Source organism: Megalops cyprinoides, chromosome 8 (genome assembly GCF_013368585.1).
Source record: "Megalops cyprinoides isolate fMegCyp1 chromosome 8, fMegCyp1.pri, whole genome shotgun sequence".
NCBI lineage: Eukaryota > Metazoa > Chordata > Actinopteri > Elopiformes > Megalopidae > Megalops > Megalops cyprinoides.
In genome coordinates this window covers 12,473,396-12,495,038 of record NC_050590.1, presented here as the reverse complement: position 1 = coordinate 12,495,038, position 21,643 = coordinate 12,473,396, and the positions used below count along the sequence as shown (strand labels likewise).

The window sequence follows — 21,643 nt, the reverse complement described above, 5'->3', positions numbered from 1 at the left end:
TGCCACACAGGAACACTGGGAGCTCACCAAAATAACAGGCTTTGAGTGTTTTAACACCATCTAGGAAGAAGTAGAAGCTTAGATGAGAAATACTGCTTAACAGCTGAAGTGTTCACATGGGGGAAAATAACAGATAAAATCATACTGTATCCTAGCCTATATACAAAATGTTACACAAAATGTTAGTCTAGCCATTCATTTTCACAGTAGACAGTACACAAAGACAGGGCACATAATATTTAGATGCAGTACTTATCATCTCATCAGTTATGAACTTAGCCTATTAGTTTGCTTAACCATTACCCTAACATTGACCCTACTCTCAAGTCGTGTAGCTTTTCATTTTTCCTCATGGATCTATGACAGACTAGCCTCATGCTGACTTCTCCTGTCACCTTGTTTTTCATTGACACTGTGAGGGAGGAAAATGAACAAACAATTTGAAACTGTAGCCTAAACTTTTTCCATAGTCTTGACAGCTTGTTGAAAGATAAATGACACAAAATCAGAATACAATTGAATAGTTTACTGCCGGTCAGTCGGTTTTAATACAGCAGCCTGTTGCTAATCGAATTAAATAGCTAACCTTATCTAACGTTAGTTGCTAGGTTAACGTGAAACTATGTAGGCTGACATTTTAACTTACCCTCGTAGTTGTCAATATATTTACATTTACATTTACTTTTATTTATTTAGATGTAGATTTTAAATCCTTTTTCCTGCTTGCTGGAGGGAGTGGCACATGACTTTCTCACAAGTTGCTCCATGTCGTTAACTGTTAGCGGAGGTAGGTCTTGAAGACAGCAACTGTAGAACTCAGCCATGTCTGCCGATGTTTGTGGTCGGTGTCAGTCAGTGTAGTGGAAACGTAAACAGGAAGTTGGTCTGCCGGTATAAGCAAACCCGGAACTGTTCCGTGCATAGAGCGCATTAGGGGGCAGCCCTAGTTATATCTTGCGGAAACTTAATGTGGTGGTCAATTTCCTGGATTTCCAGCACAAATCTGGACAATTTCTTGGACCTAAAATATATTCTTGAACTGGTTCAGTGTTCAGGAGTTTTTCAAAATGGCGGCAAAAAGTTGACTTTTTTCAAAGTCAAAGTCAACTTTATTGTCAATTCTCCAATATGCACATGTAGCCGATTTTAGCCGGCTGTTCATCCTGGAAGTAGATGCGAGCCATAGTGGTCTTGGGGCGGTGCTTTCACAGGAGGAGAACGGGAGGGTACGGCCTATAGCATATGCCAGTAGGGCTCTTAGACCAACGGAACGAAATATGAGCAACTATAGCTCTATGAAATTGGAATTTCTGGCACTTAAATGGGCCATCACGGAGAAATTCAGGGAGTATTTGCTGGGACAGAAGTGTGTGGTGTACACTGACAACAACCCTTTGAGCCACCTCTCATCTGCAAAGCTAGGGGCCGTAGAGCACCGATGGGCAGCCCAGTTGGCGTCTTTTGACTTTGAATTAAAGTATCGATCAGGGAAGTCAAACCTCAATGCTGATGCCCTGTCGCGGCAGTATCAACCCGACACAGAGGGGGTGCAGGACCTGGCTCCAGGGACGGCAGTCCCTGGACTGCTGCAGCAGGTCACAGCCCCCGGGGACAGCATTAGGGCGACCCAACTGGTAGTCTCGGTGTTGCCGGCTCATGCCCCCCCTGACTTGCGCGCCTTACAAGAAAACGATCCCGTGATTCGGGCAGCTCTGGTCTTTTGGAAGGACCAGAGGCGACCAACTCGCGAGGAAAGGGAAAAACTTCCGTCCCTGGTGCTCGGTTTGTTGCGTCAGTGGGACCGGTTAATCGAAAGTGAGGGAGTGCTTTATCGACGCGTTCTTCACCCCAACAGGAGTGAAGAATGTCGTCAGCTGATTTTGCCAGCCTCTTTACGGTCAGAAGTCTTGCAACAACTCCATCAGCAGCATGGTCACCAAGGGGTTAATCGAACCCTCGAATTGGTGCGACAACGATGCTACTGGCCACGAATGTTTTCTGAGGTGCGCAAATGGTGTGAGGAATGCCCTAGGTGTCAGGTGGCTAAGGAAATTGGGCCCCCTGCCTCCACGTTCATGGGTCACCTGGTGGCATCGCGACCCAATGAAATGGTGGCGGTGGATTTTACTACTCTGGAGCCAACTACGAGGGGGTTAGAAAATGTACTGGTAATTACCGATGTTTTTAGTAAGTACTCCATTGCAGTCCCCACACGTGACCAGCGGGCCCCAACTGTGGCCCGGTTTTACCGCTTCGGGATCCCTAGCCGGCTTCATTCCGTCCAGGGGCGCTGCTTTGAGAGTATCCTGATCCAACAGCTTTGTGTTATGTACGGTGTCCGGAAATCTCGAACAACACCGTACCATCCGGCGGGGAATGGCCAGTGCGAGCGGTTTAACCGCACGCTGCACAATTTACTGCGCACCTTGCCTGCCTCCCGTAAGAGGGACTGGGCAACTTGTTTGCCGCATGTGGTTTTCTGTTATAACACCACCCCTCACCAGGCCACAGGAGAATCTCCTCATCTCCTGATGTTTGGGCAGGAGCCCCAGCTGCCAGTGGACTTCCTCCTTGGGCGGGTTCGTGAGCCGGTTGGGGGCCGGGTGTGCGATTGGGTCCAGGAGCACCAGACCCGGCTCCAGGTAGCCTTTGATGGGGCCAGGGAGCGTCTTGCAGCTGCGGCAGAATATCGCAAAGACAAACATGACTCACGGGTGCGGGGCTCAGCCTTAAAAGTAGGGCAGTTGGTGTATGTGCGTGACCTCGGGGTGCGGGGTCGTAATAAAATTCAGGACCAGTGGAATCCGGTGGTGCACACAGTTCTGCGGGCCCCGTTGGAAGGTGGGGCCGTGTACACGATTGTCCCTGCTAATGATGCGAGTTGGCCGAAACATGTGCATCGTAGCATGTTGAAAAGGGTGTTGGGGCCGCAGGTCTATAACAGGTCCCCGGGGCTAACTCCACTGGAGGAACCGCCCCTGGGCGATCCAGGGGAGTTGTCTAGCGAGGAAGATGTTCTCCTTGGGGAGCAAGTATTTAGTACTGATCATCCTACTCCAGCCATGGCTGAAACACCCCAAGATGAACCGCTGCGGGGCTCTGCGGGCCCGGATATGAGTAACCGGGATCCTCCCCCCAGCGAATTGGCTGTCGAATCCATAGGCGTTCAGCCAGTAGCGCCCTGCTCTGGCGATAGGGAGCACCCTCAGCGCCGCACCGCCCGGGTCACAGCAGGTCAGCATTCCAACCCCCATCGCTTAACCATTGCGGAGTGCGGACCAGTGACCTCTGACGAATCCATGTTCGATGGGTCCACACTTTGTTCAACTTTGGGAAGCGTGAGCTGTATCGTCGGGCCGACGATAAAAGAAGCGGGGGGTAGATTGTAACGGAGTGCCTGTACCTTTAAGCAGAAGCAACAGCGGCAGTGTGGCATCCCATCGACTGACGTCACGATATGCGACACTAGTCATGCTAATTGTTTGCCGTGGGATTCCTTTAAAAGCCCGGCATCTAGCTTGCAGCCAGGTAGGCGATTTGAATTCTGCTCAATTTGGCATTTTGCGTCTTATGCTCCAGTCGCTATCGTTGTTGAGCAGTAGTTGGGTGCCCACGTCTCAACCGTGAAGGTATGTTGGTCAACGCTTGCTTGACGCTGTGATTTTATGTATGCCAGATTAGGGTTGCTAACTTCTGCCTTTGTTTTAGGGCCAAACACTTGGAATATTGCCCTTATCGTGATTCGCAGTGTGCCGTATTTGGGGTACCACTCAATCGGTGTGTGCGTGTCCTTGTTTAAGTTACCGGTACGTAGCCATTCTGTGTTTTAGAATTATCGTCAGCGATTCTTAACCTGCTTGTCTAAACTACTGCTATCTGCTTTACTTAGGCTGCTTTGCTGTGTTGCGGTGTCAGTACTTAGCAACGGGAGTTCACCTCTCTTCGTCTTTGGCCGTGGTGGGTCGCTTACCGGAAGTGCACAAGATCAAGGCCGCATTTTGGTCACCGGCTGCTGTTTTGTCTTCAGTAATTCTTTTCGTTTTATGACTCTTATTCAGCGAATGCTCTATCGCGGCGGCACCATACGAGGGTGGCCGGAGCATCTGAGTGGTAACGTGTGATCGTGTGTGTTGGTGCGTGTGTGCGTGCAGGTGATTGTGTTGAGTTAGTGTTGAGGGTGCTGGGTGTGTGTAGACGTGCTCCGTGTTGGTGTGGGGTGCATGCTCGTGCGTGTGGTGTGCGTATGGATATCGGGTATGGGGTTTCCTGGTGGGTAGCATGAGGAATGATCTACTGTGGTATTGTATTGTATTGTATTGTATTGTATTGTAAACATAATCTTCCTTGTTAGCTGTCTTGGTTGTTGTTTTCTGTTGTTTATTTTCGGTTTGGGTGTCTTGCGTCTGTTGCTAGGCCCCATCTGTGACTAGTCTGCCCTCCTGGGCCCGTGTGTTTCACCTTGACTTTTCACACATTCCAGGATTGGTTAAGGCGCCTTGTTGTGCCCGTTGGGGAAGTGTTATGTGTTGTGATTTGTACTGGTGTTATTACCTGTGTCCATAATTGCTATTTGATCAGCCCTGTGGGCTCAGACCTAACTGGTGGGGCCCTTTTTCTTATGTTGTCTTATTATTGTGTCTTTCTTTTCTTTCCTGGCAGGACTGGGGACATCCAGTAGGGAGGCTTGACACCTGGTGGTGGGTATTTGTGTCTTTGCTCCACCATCATTTGCAGTGTAGTGTCACCGGGGTGTGCAGTGCAGTGTGTGTGTGTGTAGCCACGTGTGGTCCTTCTGACCCTCCTTCCAGACAAGGTCTCCCTCTGGTAAGCTCCGCTCCTGTTCATCCTAGTTTATTTTGTGTCTTCGGTATCCGCTATCGGTACGATATTCCTCTGTGTCTAACTGGGTGTTTAGCCCCACTAATGAAAGTGTAACCATCAGATCAATCAAAATAAAGAGTGTATACAATTTTAATAGAACCCTGTCTCTGCTTCATCCTTGCACGAACCTGTGTGCCTTGGTGTGGATTATACAGGAAGCTGGTTGTATTTGGTAACCGGTGGTTAGTTCCTACCAGGCTTATTTCCTACATAGAGATCAGACCTCCAGTAGGTGGCGTAGTCGACACAAAGCTCTAATCATTGCCCCGGCCCCTCTACACACAGGACATACGGAGGATTGAAATTGCATTTCTCTCAGGCCCACGGTGACAATACAACAGTTTGACATAACACAGTGACACTGAAAGACAAGAACAAGAATTTTCACAGATATACAATAAACACAAATGGCTCAATAACACAGACATAAATAAAATGTGTGATATTAGAGACAGAACAAGCTACAAATATTTACAGCAAGGGCATCAAGGCACATGGTAGGTTTAGAAATATAAAAATATAAATATAAATTCCACAGGATATGATGTAGACTGTTATATAAGTAAAGTGACTGTGCAGATCTGTGTGAGTTTGTGTGTGATTAATGTTGGGAGTAAGAATGGGTGGAGAATAGTCCAGGCTTCAGTATGGGGGGGGGTTCAAAGTTCAATTCTGTGTTGGAGCAAATGGCTGAGGGAGGGAAGAGAGTTCAACTTCCTAACAGCCTGGTGGTTGAAGCTGTCCCTCAACCTTGAGGTATGGGCCTGGAGGCATCTGAATCTCCTCCCTGATGGAAGGGGACTGAAGAGCGTGTGCGATGGATGAATGGGGTTACCAGCAATGCTCTGTGCTTTACCGGCTAGGCGTGTGTTGTAGATGTCCAGGAGGGAGGGGAGTGAGGTACCAGAGATCTTTCCTGCTGCATCCACTATGCGCTGCAGGTTTCTCCTGTTAGCAGTGGTGCAGCTTCCAAACCACACAGTGATGCAGCTGGTAAGGATGCTCTCAATTGTGCCACGGTAGAAGAAGCACATGATGGGAACTGGGGATCTGGCTCTCATCAGTTTGCGGAGGAAGTAGAGGCGTTGCTGAGCTTTCTTGGCCAGTGATGTGGTGTTGTTTGACCAGGAGAGGTCCTCTGTTATGTGCACACCCAGAAACTTGGTGCTGCTCACCCTCTCCACAGCTGCACCATTGATGGTCAGAGGATGATGCTGGGTGTGGAAATTTAAGGAAATTTCTTTACAAATTTACCACTGTTCCTTGTAATACATCTTTTTAGGGCTGTCCCGAATACTATTTTTTGAGCTCCGGAGCTTTGGTGGTAATCAACAGTGAATCGTAGCATTGGGGGGGGGGGGGGTGCTGAGCATGATTCGGGAAGAACATTTCTCCCTTCTCGGCTGAGAGGACAGCATAACACGTGTCTTTCGGTTTAATTAAAGGTATTAATTTTTAAAGATTCTGTTATTCTGCAGTTTTATTGTTTGTACAGTCATGCGCCGCTTAACATCCATTCGGACAATGTCTATTCGTATAAATGTCCGTAGTCCCATAAGGTTGTAATAAAGTTTAAAAACCCGATTGCAGAACGGGACGTAGCAGACATAACCGTAGTGAAGGCAACACTTCCCGCATGCAACACATGTATCTCATGCCTCATGGAAATAAAGCGATTGCGCTGCCAGGCGTATAATAGTACAGGACATAGTATAGGCCTACCATATACTGTATATAGTATGGTGTTGGCACAACGTCCAAATCACAGAACGTATCGTGGCTGTTAAGCGACGCATGGCTGTATTGTTGTTTGTTAATAAAAATCATTTTCTAAAAGCTTTGGTGTGTTTTGTGCATGTTTGTAATCCTGATGGGTTTGGTTGAACGAGGTCCTATCAATGCACTTTTTGTGACATAATAACAGCTTGTGACAATTTTCTTATCATGGATAAATTATAGACCTACATAAATTCTCATAATAACAGGCTCCAAAACAGAGACAACAAAGCGCGCCTGACAAACCGCTGTGAAACAGAAGCGCAGAAACAGCATACTAGCCCCCACCAATTTATGATTTGAAACTAAATTTGTCCTCTGCACTCAACCCTATACACTCATCGCTGTCACTGCTTACGGAACCACAGTATTTAAAAATGGTCTCATGCCCCACTGGAAGCAGAGAGAAGCATGGAATCATTGCAGCTACTATCCTCCCAGGGTGACAAACTTAGCTAGGGGTCGGTCGAAACCATTACGCCCTCTGTTCGAGCCCCAATAGGAACTAGGCGATCGCTGTCTCTGCTGACAGAGCCACAATATTCAAAAATGGCCTCATGCCCCTCCAGAAGCAGAGAGAAGCATGGTATCACTGCAGCTATCATTCTTCCAGGGTGACAAACTTAGCTAGGGGTCGGTCGAAACCATTATGCCCTCTGTTCGAGGCTACTGTCGCATCACCGTGACGTTCACTGCTGTGAGTGAGAGGGATGTCAGGCGCCCAAGCTGAGATGGTATATATTTCCACATTGTAACAGTGCAGTTTAAAAAGTATAAATATAGTACAAGAATGTGCTGACAAAATGTATTTTGTTTAGCAAAAAAAAAAAAATCCAAATCCCAAATAGAAAACCGAATACCTACCCAACAAACAGATATCTGGATAGTTGAATATTCGGGTCCAGTCCTACATCTTTTTATAGGTTTTTCAGGTTGCTGAATTCAAAAATATAGGAATTAGAACAATTCAAGCATGTCTATTGCCTGAAATGTGTAAAAAGTGGGTAATTTCACCATTATTACAATGTGAACATGCTACAGAAAAGCAGGATTTGCAACAAAATTATCTCCTTGTCAGTGCATCATTAATCAATAGATTGTCAATACCACTTGTGAAATTGTCCTCTGACTTCAAAGCATTTCTTATGGAAGTTCGAAGTTCCGCCATTCTGAATTTCTCCGTCTTGAACTTTCCCTCTGCTGTTTTGACACGTCTCATCTGTCGAAAGTCTGGGGCAATCGTTAGTTTTAGATTTCAGCTAAAAGCTGCTTCTCACTCAGTTTAGATGAATCATCCAAATTGCTTGGTGTCATGGGACCACCATGACAACTCTCCAGAACAGTCAAGGCTTTGTGAGCTTTCTTCTTCTTCAGATCCTCCTTCTTGTGTAGTGCCAATGTCTTTGCAGAACGTATTGTAGCAAGAAAGTCTGCCTCTAGCTTCTTTACTAGCTTGACCTCATGCGAACACCTTGTCCATTTCCATTATTACATTACATTACATTATTGGCATTTAGCAGATGTTCTTATCCAGAGTTCTTAACCACTGTGCTACACTGCTGCCCATTTCCAGCTGGCTTGTCTGTCCTCTGGAGATTTTGATTCAAAATCAGAATCTACCAGGGGTGCGTTCTAGAAAGCCGGTTGGAAAAATCGAAAAACTTAAACTCGAATTTGGACTTGAGTTAGTGAAATGCCACACATGCTGAATTTTTGGTTCCAGAACGGATGATTCCAATTCCGGACATTAAGTTCACTCAATCTCGGATAGGCAGAGTCTGAATTGTGTGCGTTCGCGGCGAACTTTAAAAGCCATCATCAGTCGAACACTGAAGATGTGATAAATGATGGATTCTGACAGGGAGAAACCACGTGCAATGTTTTTTGCGGCAGCAGAGCAAGAAGTAATAATGACAGCATACCAAGACTACTGGCAAATATTCATAAAGAGAAGCAATACGATGACAGCAGCAAAGGAAAGGGAGATGGCGTGGCAAAAAATTGCTGACAGAGTTAATGCGTAAAATTATCAAGTTGTGTAAAGTAGTTATGTTGCATTCAATATTTAAAGTAACTTTTGAGAATTTGGATGCAATTTTGCCTGCATTGTACACTATTAATACTGAATGCATTTTATGTTTTTGAATCAGATGTAACCCCAGTGGTGTGAAACGCGCTTGGCAGCAGGTAAAGGTCAAGTACAAAAACATAATTCAATCAGGTAATATTTCATTTGCTTTATTGCTAATTTGTTTCCTCAGTTGTAAATGTAGGCCTAGGCATTACAGTTGAGTTTCACTTTGTAGCCAACAGGAAGAAGGTGGAGGCCCATAAAGCGGGTGGAGCCCCCCCCCCCCACTACCTTTCACCCCGGCTGAAGAGCTGGCAGTCTGACAGAACGCAGAAAGGCCATGTATGGATGGCATTTCAGGGGGTAGCTCATCAGAGCCAACTACTCCCCAACACACAAGCGCCTATATAAATGGTAGGTTTATCATATTTGAATAAAGGCTTATCACTGATTAACACATGTAACCACCTTAATCTCCAGTGACTGAAGGAGTCCTCAATCTTCTGGACATTCCACCATCAGTAAGTGGCTCATTTTCAACGGATTTTGCCTGATGCATACATTTCAAGTAGCCTATATTTAAAACATTTTGTGTTTTAGGATGAAGATGATGAGACTCTCTCAGCATTTACAGAGAGGCCTGTGGAGGTATACCTTAAATTCTGAGAGGGGTAACTTTTAATTTGGTCACAGATTAGAATCTTGCTTGTCATTGTCCTGTCAGACCATGGCTGGCTGTTCCCCTTCCCCTGTGGAGGAATCCCCATCCAACTCCAGAGAACATCTTAGCACAGTAAGAATGGCTTTTCATATGTCTATCACCCATGTGTCTAACTGAAATCATAAAACAAGAACACTATAACCTCCTCTAACAAAATGTCGTCTCTCTTCCCAGATGCCAGTAAAAGATCTATATGAAGTCCATCTAGAGAAGCAGATTAAAAAATTTGACCTCCAGATGGACCACATACAGCTTCAAATTAAAAAAAAAAACAAAACGTGAAATTGAATTACTGGAGCACAAGTTAAAGGTGGGTTTATAAAATGATTTTATTTTTCTATTGGTGTGTATGGTGTTAATAAATTAAAGCTTGGTCTTTCATTTTCATTTGCAGGACATAAAGAGGAAATGAAACTGCTCTATTCATTGAGAATGCACAATAAAATAAATGAATTTTTAAACAAAACTGCAGTTGGGGTGATGTTGCACTTAGTTGAAGTGGTTGTTGCAAATTGTGTCCCTCACAGTCCGGCCATCTCGGTTGTCAGGAAGGTGGCAGGGGGGTGCATCATCTTGGTCTACAACTGCAGGAGAGCATCTTTCTCCTCTTATTGTGGCAATATTGTGTAACACCACAGTTACGACAATGATGTCACACGCCCTCTCTGGAGTGACCCTGAGCCCACACAGGCACTGGAAGCAGGCCTTGAGGATGCCAATGGTCATCTACAGCCTGGCTCTTGTCCTGCAGTGGCCCAGGTTGTAGCGGCACTGTGCTCCAGGCTCAGGGTCAGGGTAGGGGGTCATTAGACAGGGTAAGCAGGGGTAGCCTCTGTCCCCAAGGAGGATACCATCATATTGTCCTATAATCACATGACAAATGTAACCTTTGTGCGCTGTGTTGTTGTTTCATAGTCATGCCATCCTCTCCTATTGGTTCATAGTCTACGCTTATTGTATCTTCTCTCCCTTCACTTCTGTTGGTTCATAGTCTACGCTTATTGTATCTTCTCTCCCTTCACTTCTATTGGTTCATAGTCTACGCTTATTGTATTTTCTCACCCTTCACTTCTCCTATTGGTTCATAGTCTACGCTTATTGTATCTTCTCTCCCTTCACTTCTCCTATTGGTTTACGGTCTACGCTTATTGTATCTTTTTCCTCTGACTCATAGTCATGCCACCTTCGCTTATTGTATCTCCTCCCCCTGACATGCCCCTACCGCATATCAGCCTGTTTTTGCCCCTTTTAACATATGCATCCCATTTTAGTTTTATATTTTCTTTTAGGAGTCATACAGCTAGAAAATAACAGCTGATTGCCTGCTTTGGCCTAGCTGACATCTACTGACAAATGCTTGCAAACTGTATGTGGATTTACTGCAATTTGTCACAGTTGCCCATTATAGTAGTGCTGAGCTAACGGCCCCCCTTTGCAGGGTTTAGTTCTTCTTTGTCTTGTTCCCGTGGCCCATCTCCTGGGCCGTGTCCAGATGGGGCCTAGTTCTTACATTAACCCTTTGTTTTAAGGCCTAACCTTGTAGCTTATGGCACATAGATATCTGTGTGCCTTCTTACAGTCTGCTGCACCGCTGTCTGGCTAACTGAGTTATTTAACCCTTTTTATTATTTAAATGTGGGCCTGGAAATAATGGTGATATTCCAGGCATATATGCTTAAAAATAAAACGAACTCTGTATTATTTAATTTTGTTTAAAAATCATATAGGTGTGGAGTGGAAATAATGGGAAATTTCAGAAGTGTTATGTTTAAGAATAATATACAATTGATGACTATGGTGTTTATGGGATTTTCTAGGCGGGGAAAATGTAACAGTTTAAAAATTAAATAATGGTGTATCAAATGGAAGATGGGGTGATCTTGAAGGAGGAGCCTGGGAGGAGGTGGAAGTTGGGGTCCGAGATAGGAGGAGTGAGAAAAGGCATAAAGGATGGATGCAGGTTGAGGGGAGGGCAGAATGCTTGGGGATATGCTTGCGAATGCATTGTAACCTGTTGCTCCGCGGACCAACCCGGTTTGCTGTATATGACTGATCGTCATATGCAATAAACCAAAACCTTAATTACATTAGACTCTGTAAGAACTCTTATTTATTTCCAGAAGGCACCGAAGTGTGGAGGAAGGCCCTTGGTCCCTCTGGCCCAAACCCGGAGGATAGGCACCACACTAATCACAGCGGTGTGACCGTACGCATGAAAGGGTTAATTACTGTTTTTAAGACTCGATTATTTTCTTTTTCTGCATCGATGCATTCTTTCACTTTTCTTATCGCGATGCATCGTAAAAGCGATTATTTTCCCCAGCTCTAATTGGTAAAGCTCATTATCTGTAATTAGGCCTTCACATGATTCTTTCTGTTCATCAGATATTTTAACATGAGTATGAGGAAAAAATAATTTACAAGTGACTTCATTTAATGGTACAGGTAAGGACTTAAATGAAAAAATCTCTAAAATATTTCTCTACTTCATTCAAAATATCAACTGGTGTAGTGATAATTTTTGAATCATTCTTATCTCATTTTTGTATATTTTTCTTTGCATTATTTCTCTGTTGAAGGTTTAAAAAGAATTTATTATATTTTTTCCCCCTCTCCATCCATTTTGCTTTATTTTTGTAATACATAATACTTGACTTGTCATATATTAGTTGTTCAAATTCTCTTTGTTTCTGGTCCAGTTTGTCAAACACATCCTGATTTGCTTTTGAGCTGTCCACAAGTGATGTAAGCATTTCAATCTCTTTTTTAATTTTTAGTTCATTTAACCTAAACTTTTTCTGTCTTTGTGAGGCAAAATTGATTGAGTGTCCTCTAAAAGCGCTTTTAAATGTGTCCCAAACAGCAAGAGGGTCTGCTGATCCTATGATATGTAAGAAAAACTCTGAGATAAATTCCTCTGTTCTTTCTACAAATATCTGATCCTCTAGTAAATTTTGGTTGAATTTCCTATACCCACGACCCCGTGGATATTCAGTCATTTCTAAATGGAGTGTTACAAGTTGATGATCAGATCTTATTTTGTCTTCAATTAAAACCTTTTTTACTTTGGATATCAAAGAAAATGAAATAAGGAAATAATCTATATGACTTCCCTGGTTTTGTCTTCTCCATGTATACCTTTGTGATTTTGGGTTTTTTAATCTCCAAATGTCTATCAGGTCCATTGTGTCCATTATAGATGTAATTTCTGTAGAAGCATGCAGGTAGTAATTGATTGAGTTATTTCCTTTACAATCCATTAGAGTATTTTGAACTATGTTATAATCTCCAACCATTATATAATAATCATTTGCAAATTTTGCAGCCCTTATGTTATAAATTAGCTCAAAGAAGTTTGGGCCATATAAGTTAATCAAACAGACTTGCTTGTCTTCAATAATTGTGTTTAAAATGATCCATCTTCCTTCAGAATCTATTTCTGAAGCCTGAGAAGTGATTTTGAAATTATTTTTAAACAAGGTCATGACCCCCCTTGAGTTTTTTAAACCATGAGAAAACAATATTGGACCACCCCATTCCTCCTTCCACACAGTTTCATCTAAAGGTATTTCGTTTTCCATCTTTCCCTGCTCTACCTACCTGACTGAACTCATCATGGCACTTTTGATTAGCTGAGCACACCTGATTTAATCAAGAGCATGTTTGGAGCAAGGATAGATAAAAGATATGCAGGACAGGGGGGCTCCAGGGGTAGGATTGAGAAACACTGTAGCTAGGCCATTACAGTTATAGCTTGCTATATTAACTGTCTATTATTTGAAGGTTAAGTTAGAATTTGTGATGTTTTTATATCATGATCAAATCTTGGAATGTATACGTTGTGAAGGAGATGGAAAAGTAAAATAAGTAGCTAGTAATACGATCGTTTTAATTATACAACCAAATGTATATAATGTTAACTGGTAACCAATGCCATGCTTTATAAAACATTGTAGTTATGTAGTCAGCAATACAACATTTTAATTCCAAAAAATAATGTTGAGTGATGCCATCCCATTAACTCTAAAAATAATGTGGATAGCTACCTGTCTGCCAACCAATGCCACGTTTGAACCATTAAAAAAACATGTTAGCAAGCTAAGTACAAACAGTACTTGCAATTTTGATACACAGACTCAAGTAACTTAAACAGCTAACGTTAAATACTTGGGATTCCCTGGTCTTTTATGAAGCATATCTATTTAAAGGTAAGCAATGTCATTTTTATAGAATTGGCTTATTTTAATTAATAATGGAAAATAAATGTCTACATTAAACAAATGTTAAGAACTGTATCAGATTGCATCATATCGCATCACACCGAATTGTATTAAAATGTATCGTCCCTGAATCGTATCGTAGCCCATGTATGCGTGATGCACACCCCTAATTTTTATTTTGGATTATTATATTAACACAACAAATTTACTACTATCCTCTATTATCCTCTCTGGTTCAGGGGCAGCTTCACTTTCTGTAGAGGCAGGGGGATCCTGGAAACACGCAGGGCAGGAACGCAGGTTATTCCTATGCAAGGTGTGGATAGGTACTTCCCTCCCCTATGGACGGACGTGGTACACATGTTGCCCAGGCCGCACCTGTGAGAAAACTACAAAAGGTGTGGGGACCCACCTTGGCTCCAGCTTCTCACAGGCCCAACGACGGACGTTCCGGATTAGCACTCATTAACCAAGGCAACAGGGGGACAGCCCAGCCCCCCTTGTTATAGCGGGACTGGTCCCAGACCTGCCTCTGCTGTGTGCAAGCCTCGACCTGCTGGTAGGCTGCAGTCAAAGTCTGATAACATTGACAGATCCACCCTTCTAAAGTGCCCCGCTCCTGGGGGGTCAGACAACTGCACACAAATCATGGGGAGCTGGGCATGCCTGCCAAAAACTACAAAATGGGGGATTAAACCAGTACTAATGTGGATGGTATTGTTGTACGCCTGCACCAATGCTCCTGATGTACAGGCCCCAGTCTCAGGCCCATGGAGAATTGTGCCCGTAACATCTCATTGTCGCCCTCAGATGGTGCAATTCACAGAAACGAAGTGCGAAAGCCCCCACCCCTTCTTCTGCCCCGTGCCTGCACTAGAAAAACTGGGCCCTTAGTTGTCCTACTGACTCAGTCCCCCCATATAGGCTTTTCAGCAAGGTAAAGATTTTATCCACAGTGTCACGACTGGTGGGTATAGCGATCTGGACATGCACTCAGAACAGTCTATTCTTTGTTGGCCACTCAAGCATTTGCCCCCCCATAAACCATGGTATCAATACTGCATTCACTGTAACTGCTTCTGGTCTGGGAGGTGGGTTGTCTGCATTGTCTGCCCTACTACTGGAATCCTGCCTACTACGCCTGTAAAAAGGGATGTCGCCAACCACTACGGCTTAACCCAGGAATCCCAGGGCACACACCACAACACAGAGACCAGATTACCATAAAATGGATCTTTATTGCAAATTCATATACACAACTCAGAGGAGGGTAGTCAGGAGAGTAGCTGGCGTTCAGTAGCTCTGGTCTGACTAGGGTCTCTAAATCACTTTAACCCCAAACTCCACCACTCTAGGTCAAAGAGAACACTCCATAGAACAGGACAAATCATGCAGTTATTCACAAAAGCCACATAGCTCATCCTGTCACACCAAAGCAGCGCACTCAATGTAGACTGCCATAACCACAAGCAGGACAAAAATGAAAAAAAATGAAACACACCACACGACAACAGTACTCCAATGATTTCTGTATGGTGTTGTGTTACACAGCTTCATTTGTTTGGTGCTCCTTCATTGATTTTAGCTGTGATTACATGTGTAATGTTTTGTAACTTGATTAGTGAAGGCCTTGTGTTGTTTCATTGGTGTATTTGGGGCTGAGTTGCATATGTTCTCGTTTTTGTAAGTCTGGTATGTGTAACACTGTGTTTCTTTTATCATTATGTGGCGGGGGTCACGTTCACTTTAAATCTCAGGTAGTCTCACGGTGGTCATGTGACATGACGCGACACCGGTAGTTCGCAGCACACGGCTCTCTTTTGTTGTTTTAAATTTCATTCAGGCGGTAAACGCCGAATGAATAGCATCTGCACAAGTTCGCTGTGCTGGCGGTGAGAAAAACGGATAACTGAGACCGGGTTGTGGGCCCGTTGAGTTTTAAGACCTAGCGATTTGAAATTTCACTTGAGGAAACTTGGAGCGGAGGACATCACTTTAGAGCAACGTTTGTTTGAAACTGAAGTTTACAGAGGTTATCAACGATTCCCGTGTGCCTGCCTGATCAGGAAACAAAGGCAAACTACAAACATTAAGAATGTTTATGTAGCCACTGTTTTCCCTATCATTATTTTGTAGTCAGTGCTCAACTTAGGAGGCTACACAGGCCTACTACTAACTTTTACTGTGCCTGCTAGCTGGGCCTGTAGCCTCAAGGAAATCTCATTGTGAAACCACCTCCAATCTTTCATTTTGTTGGTTTTGTTTTCTTATTTTCTTTTCTTTTCTTTGGTCGTAGCTGTGGCTGGGAACTTTTCCATGGGGAAGTAGATTGGGTTTCTGTACCTTCTTGGTGTGCTGTGCTGTGTAAAGCTTAGATTAATTAAGTAGCCTATGGCTCCTGCTTGGTGTGTAGTGAACCAGCCTTCATGATTAGGCTCCTGTTTGGTGTGTAGTGAACAGCCTTTGGGCTTTGGCTCCTTCTTGGTGTGTAGTGAATAGCCTCTGTGATTTGGCTCCTGTTTGGTGTGTAGCGAACAGCCTTTGTGATTTGGCTCCTATTTAGTGTGTAGTGAATTCCCATCAAGGTTGCCTTATTGTAGGGTGTACTTCTGGTGCAGCCCTTAGTCTCTCCACCGGGTTAGTATAGCCACAGCTGACCTGTTTATGACTTTTATTTACATTTATTACCTTTTTTTGTATACTTCATTACAGTTTTGATCCATAAGCTCTGCATTTTTTAATGATAAAAATAAATAATTACATGAATGCACACCCCTTAACCTGAAATATCAGAAATTAAAGTGATTTATTTTTTTATACACAAGCCTCCTCCCTTTCTTTATTCAATTAAATTGAATGTTTACACCTGCTATACTCTTAGTGACCTTGTGGGGGTTACATATTATTTTCTCTTTTTCCTTTGTGGAAGGAAACCAACCAAGAAGTGTTCATGTTATACCTCTCTTGGTTCTGCTCCACTGTAGCTGCCCACATCATGTTCAAGGCCTTGATGCTTGCATGCAGGGCAACCAACAAAACTGCATCTACCTACGCGAACTCACTACTACGGCCCTATGTAACCTCCTGACCGCTACGTTCTGCTACCGAACGGTGTTTGGTGGTCCTGTCGCATTGCAGCGTAAACTCTCTATCCAGGACCTTCTCCGCTGTTGTCCCCCAATGGTGGAATGAACTTCCACACTTCATCTGTTCTGCCAAGTCCCTCTCTTTCTTCAAGAAACATCTGAAGACACAGCTTTTCCGCTTTCACATGAGCACCTGAAACACTACCCCCCTAAAGGAACTTCTCATGTCACAATCTGTCTCCAACTAAACTATAAAATATTTTTATATAAAAAAGTAATCTAATGGTTTAACACACTTGTTAGCTTTACCTACTAGTTTGCACCTGGCCTGGTCAACCATTGAAACCTGGTCATGCAGCGCTTCTAATATTGTTGACTACATATGGTTTTTCGCTTGTGTTGTACTGTACCTCACTTGTAAGTCACTTTGGATAAAGAATCTGCCAAATAAATACATGTAATGTAATGTAATGTAATTTGCTGCCCACAAAATGCAAATTCACCTTGTAAAAACATAGAAATACATAGAGAAAAAATACATTAAAAGATATGTTTTAATAAACACATGAAAAAGGAGTACGTTAATTATGTGCAGCATATATTATCATGGTTTAAGTCTGAGGTTAAAGTATCTTTTTTGCTCTATCAAATAACATTACCTATTTGCAGAATTGCTTGCAGTAATCTTCTATACTCTGTCGCATCCAATGTAAAGTCTATTGATTGCCGTTTACACAGTATACTGTTCCTTGCTTGGATGTGAATTTCTAACTGTATTTTATCATTGCATTACACCGAAATATCCACCAGAGGGAGCACTGAATTCAGGCAACCTCCTCTTTCATGTTTCACAGAGCTGCGTATGTTTGTCATCAAACACAGCAGTAAGCCGGCAGCTGTGATGAATGCTGAAACACAGATTCAAGCCCAAAGTAACTACCATGAAATCCAGATTCATTCACTCAACATCATTTAGTAGTTTTTGAGAAATGTGTACCCAGACAATGCCGTTTGTTCTTGCAGATTTAAAACGTCTCTCATGGCATATTCTTTGTGTTTTTGGGTTTCAGACTCCTAGCCCATTTTCTTCATTGCACACTGTTTTGGATTCTCTTTCTGACAACATAACAATCATGGATGGTTTCATGAAAAATGTTTCTATTCAGAATCTTTCACAGAATGTAATGAGCTTTTGTATAGAGATTGGTGACACCCTTTGCCTGAAAATTGCAGACCATTATAATATATGCTAGACGTGCTTTACGTTCTCCTTCGTTTCCTGTATTTTAAAAAACATATCTCTTTCTGTATTTTTGTGTTATTTTCTGTATTTTTAAGGATGAGTTTGCATTTTGAAGGAGTTGATTCTTGTGCTGATTTTCAAAATACATAACATGTACAGTATTCTGAGAAAAAAAAAGTTTCACTGAACAATTTGAATTCTGTCCCTTGATGTCTATGCCAGCAATTTGAGTGGTGCCAACAGAATAATTGCAAATCAGTTAATCTTTACACACTTACTGACAGAGATGTCTGCAACAGGTTCACCACATACAGGTGCAGTACTGAGTGGTTCAGTAATCACCTCTTGTTCATTAATATCTTGAACATCAAAGTTAGTGGTTTCTATTAGCTCTCTGTGCTGACTTCCTAACTCACTCCAGGAAATATTACCATGTTAAGCACCACAAACCCAGGATCTGAGGATTCTGACAGACTTAGTACAAACGGTAAAAGGGGAAACAAAAGAGGGACTGGTTTCTTGCCAGTCTCGGGACTGAGACAGGACTCATACAAGTCAACCCCATTTACTCTTTTAATTTGGCCACCTTCCACTGGTTCAACTCTACGTGTAGTACCCTGCACATCTACCACCTAGGACACAGTAGGTCCCTATGCACTTTGTATCTTGTTTTTGCCCAACAATCAGTATCATGAGTCATCTAACTGACCTACACTGGCAGGTGATCAGAACATTTCGTTTTTTTTTTTTTTTGCCGTGAGACTCTTTCTGCTACATTTTGTCGAGCATACACTCTTACTCTGGCATGTGCTTCTTTCAGACACTCTTGATGCACAACCAACCAATCATGTTTTTTATCCAGCAATTGCTCTTGATTTAGCAAAGCAGTGACAGACAGGTGTGGACTGACTCCATAAAGAAGTAAGTTGAGCGTCCTGCACAGGTGTGAGGTGTCAAATCTCTGCTGATTGTCTGCTCAAAGCATCTCAAAATGTTGTTTGCTGTTGTCACAGTGAACTTGTATGTCAGAGGATAACCTCTACATTTCTCTGAAAAATCCTACTTTAGGGCAATGGGCTCAAACATCATGCTGCTAAAATTGTTATCAATCTTTTCATTATAGTGATGTTTTCTCCAACTATATCCAATCACTCTTTTTCTGTCCCATTGCTGCTTGGGGGAGGACATCACCTAAGACGAGACTATTTGCATTGGTTTCAGCAATGAAGGTCGAAGTCAGCATAACTTAATATAGGGGCTCTGGTTAGTTTCTCTTTTTACTGCTGGAGGGCATTTTGAAAGCCAGCTAAACCAGCTAAAAAGCTGCTTTGATCTGGCAGTATTGTTTTCTCTGAGAGGAGAATTAACGACATCACAAGAAGGACAGCCAACTGGAAGAAGGCTTCTATGAACTTTCTGTTATTGTCAGGGCTCAGGCAGGGGACTCAGGCACAGACAGGGCTGGAGGATGCACAAGGGTTTTATTTAAATCCTCAGGGAGAATCCAGAGAACGGGGTCCAAACAGACTCAAGATGTCAAAAACCAGGAAAGCGCAGCAGACGGTACAGAAACAAATCCAAAAACTTGTTGTCGGGAAACAGGCAAGATCAAAAACAGGCAGGCAGGCAGAACAAGATGGTACAGAATCAAATCCAAAAACTTGTGGTCAGGAACAGGCAAGATCAAAAAAAAGGCAGGCAGGCAGAACAGCGAGACAGTAGATTGCTGGTTGCCACACAGAATAACTGGGACGAACTGGCAACGAGCTAGGAAAAGACGGGTTATAAATGCACATGCTAACAAGGAAACAAGACACAGGTGAACAAGCGGGCAAAGAAAACAGATGAACAATCAAGCCACAGGTGGAGAAACAAGGGGCAGGGCAGGCAAATGAGAGCACAGAAAACAAAAGCACATGGCCGGAAAAACAAAAACAAACTGGCTACAAAGCCGCAGTACTGACAGTTATAGCTACAGAAACCTAACAATGACCTCAGCTCATTGACTGTGCTGGAAATGTTCCACTGTCGAACTGCAGCTATTTTGTATGGGCCTCTACTTATACCATCTGCAGATATCTGATGACCAAGAAAGTCCACCTCTGGCTGTAGGAAATTACGTTTCTCCACATCTAAATCACCATAACCTAAGTGGCTGAGGGGCCACAGGGATCGCCACAGGAAGCCCATCACCCCGTAGAGGAAGAGGACACCGTTCCTGGGGTCGTGGTTTCAGTGCCAGCTACACAATATCCAGGACTACCCTTACCTCCCTCACCTTCTAGGCCCCCTTCGCCCCCCAAGCTGGAGTCTGATTCTGCCATTAATAACATCGAATGCATTGCTGGACCAAGTACATCTTCCACCTGCAGCCAGGCTATACCCTCTACCAGCATAGGGGCTCTACGTAGGAGTTATCGCCCAACAGCCGGGCCAAAATACCAACCCACATCGTCTCCCAGTTTCAGTGGTGAGTTTGGGTATTGGGGCTGCCGCCTCCCGGGTACCTGGCTCTAGTACAACACCTTTGCTAGTGTTTAGACCTTGGTGTTAGCATCCCGTTTCCTTTTCGCCCCCATGTATTGTTTTGTTTTATTTTGCATGAGTCGTGGTAGAAACATCGACGGGACGTCGATTCAGATGGGGGGGGTAGAATGTAACCAGCTAGTGGCAGCACTTCTTGGACAAGTGTCTCTCTTTGGCCACCGTAGTTTACCGGAAGCGCAAGTCCCCCCTTCTTACAGCTGTTTCTGTTCCCGCAATTAACCTAGCGTCTGCGAGGTTAAAACAAGGAAGACTCGGCTTATTCGGGATACGTTCACTCCACTCCACTCTCTATCTGCGGGAATAGACGAGGACTGCAGAAAGGTTGGTCTTATTTGATGTTTCAGTTTAGTTTAACATTTCTTTGAAATAATATTCATGGTGTATTGTATCCCCAAACAGTTACCGGTTCTCCCCCCTTCCATGCTTGGCTTCTTAGGAATGCATCAGAAACGGTGACAACGGTATTTAAAGTCTTTTCATTGTTTAAATATGTCGATTGCCTACGCTCGTTTTTTTAATCTATAAATTACTTTTATAGATTGATGCAGCGTATGAGGGCTACGGGTTAGTGCGTGCCTACTTGAATGCTGGAACGGAGGTATGATGCGTCGGCCATTAACCCCCGGTAAAACTGAATATATGGCTTAATTATTAGCCCCATAATTAAGATTATGGCCATCTTACGTTAACCGTGTGCTCGTATTCACAGGTGTCTGCCATTGCTGTTTTGCCTGATTATAAGTTTTGTGCTCGTTTACTTTTTCTTGTATTTGTTTTTTTGTTTCTTTGTATTTTTTTTTTTGTGGTTGTGTGGCCACTCGGCGGCCCCCATGGTGGGCTTTGTCGCATCTGGTAGATGCGATCTTTTTATTTCCTCTTGAGTTCATTTTTTTCTCGCTATTGTGTTTTTGTTTGTTGTATTTTAGTTGTTTAGTTAATGTTTAGGTTAATATTAACAGAGGTGTTGATTGGGCAATGCTTTAGCTGCTGCCAGCTGTATTTGGGGGACTCTTTTCCTCCTGGCTCTCAGCTTCCGGGTACTGGCTTGTCACCTTGCTTAAATATTCAGCTCCATAGGTATTCATCATAATTTCTAAC

General features: G+C 43.4%; 1 pseudogene; it reads left to right on the top strand.

The window, feature by feature from the left end:
- Window positions 1–21,643, top strand: part of LOC118782284 — a 295,763-nt pseudogene that overhangs the window by 261,768 nt on the left and 12,352 nt on the right.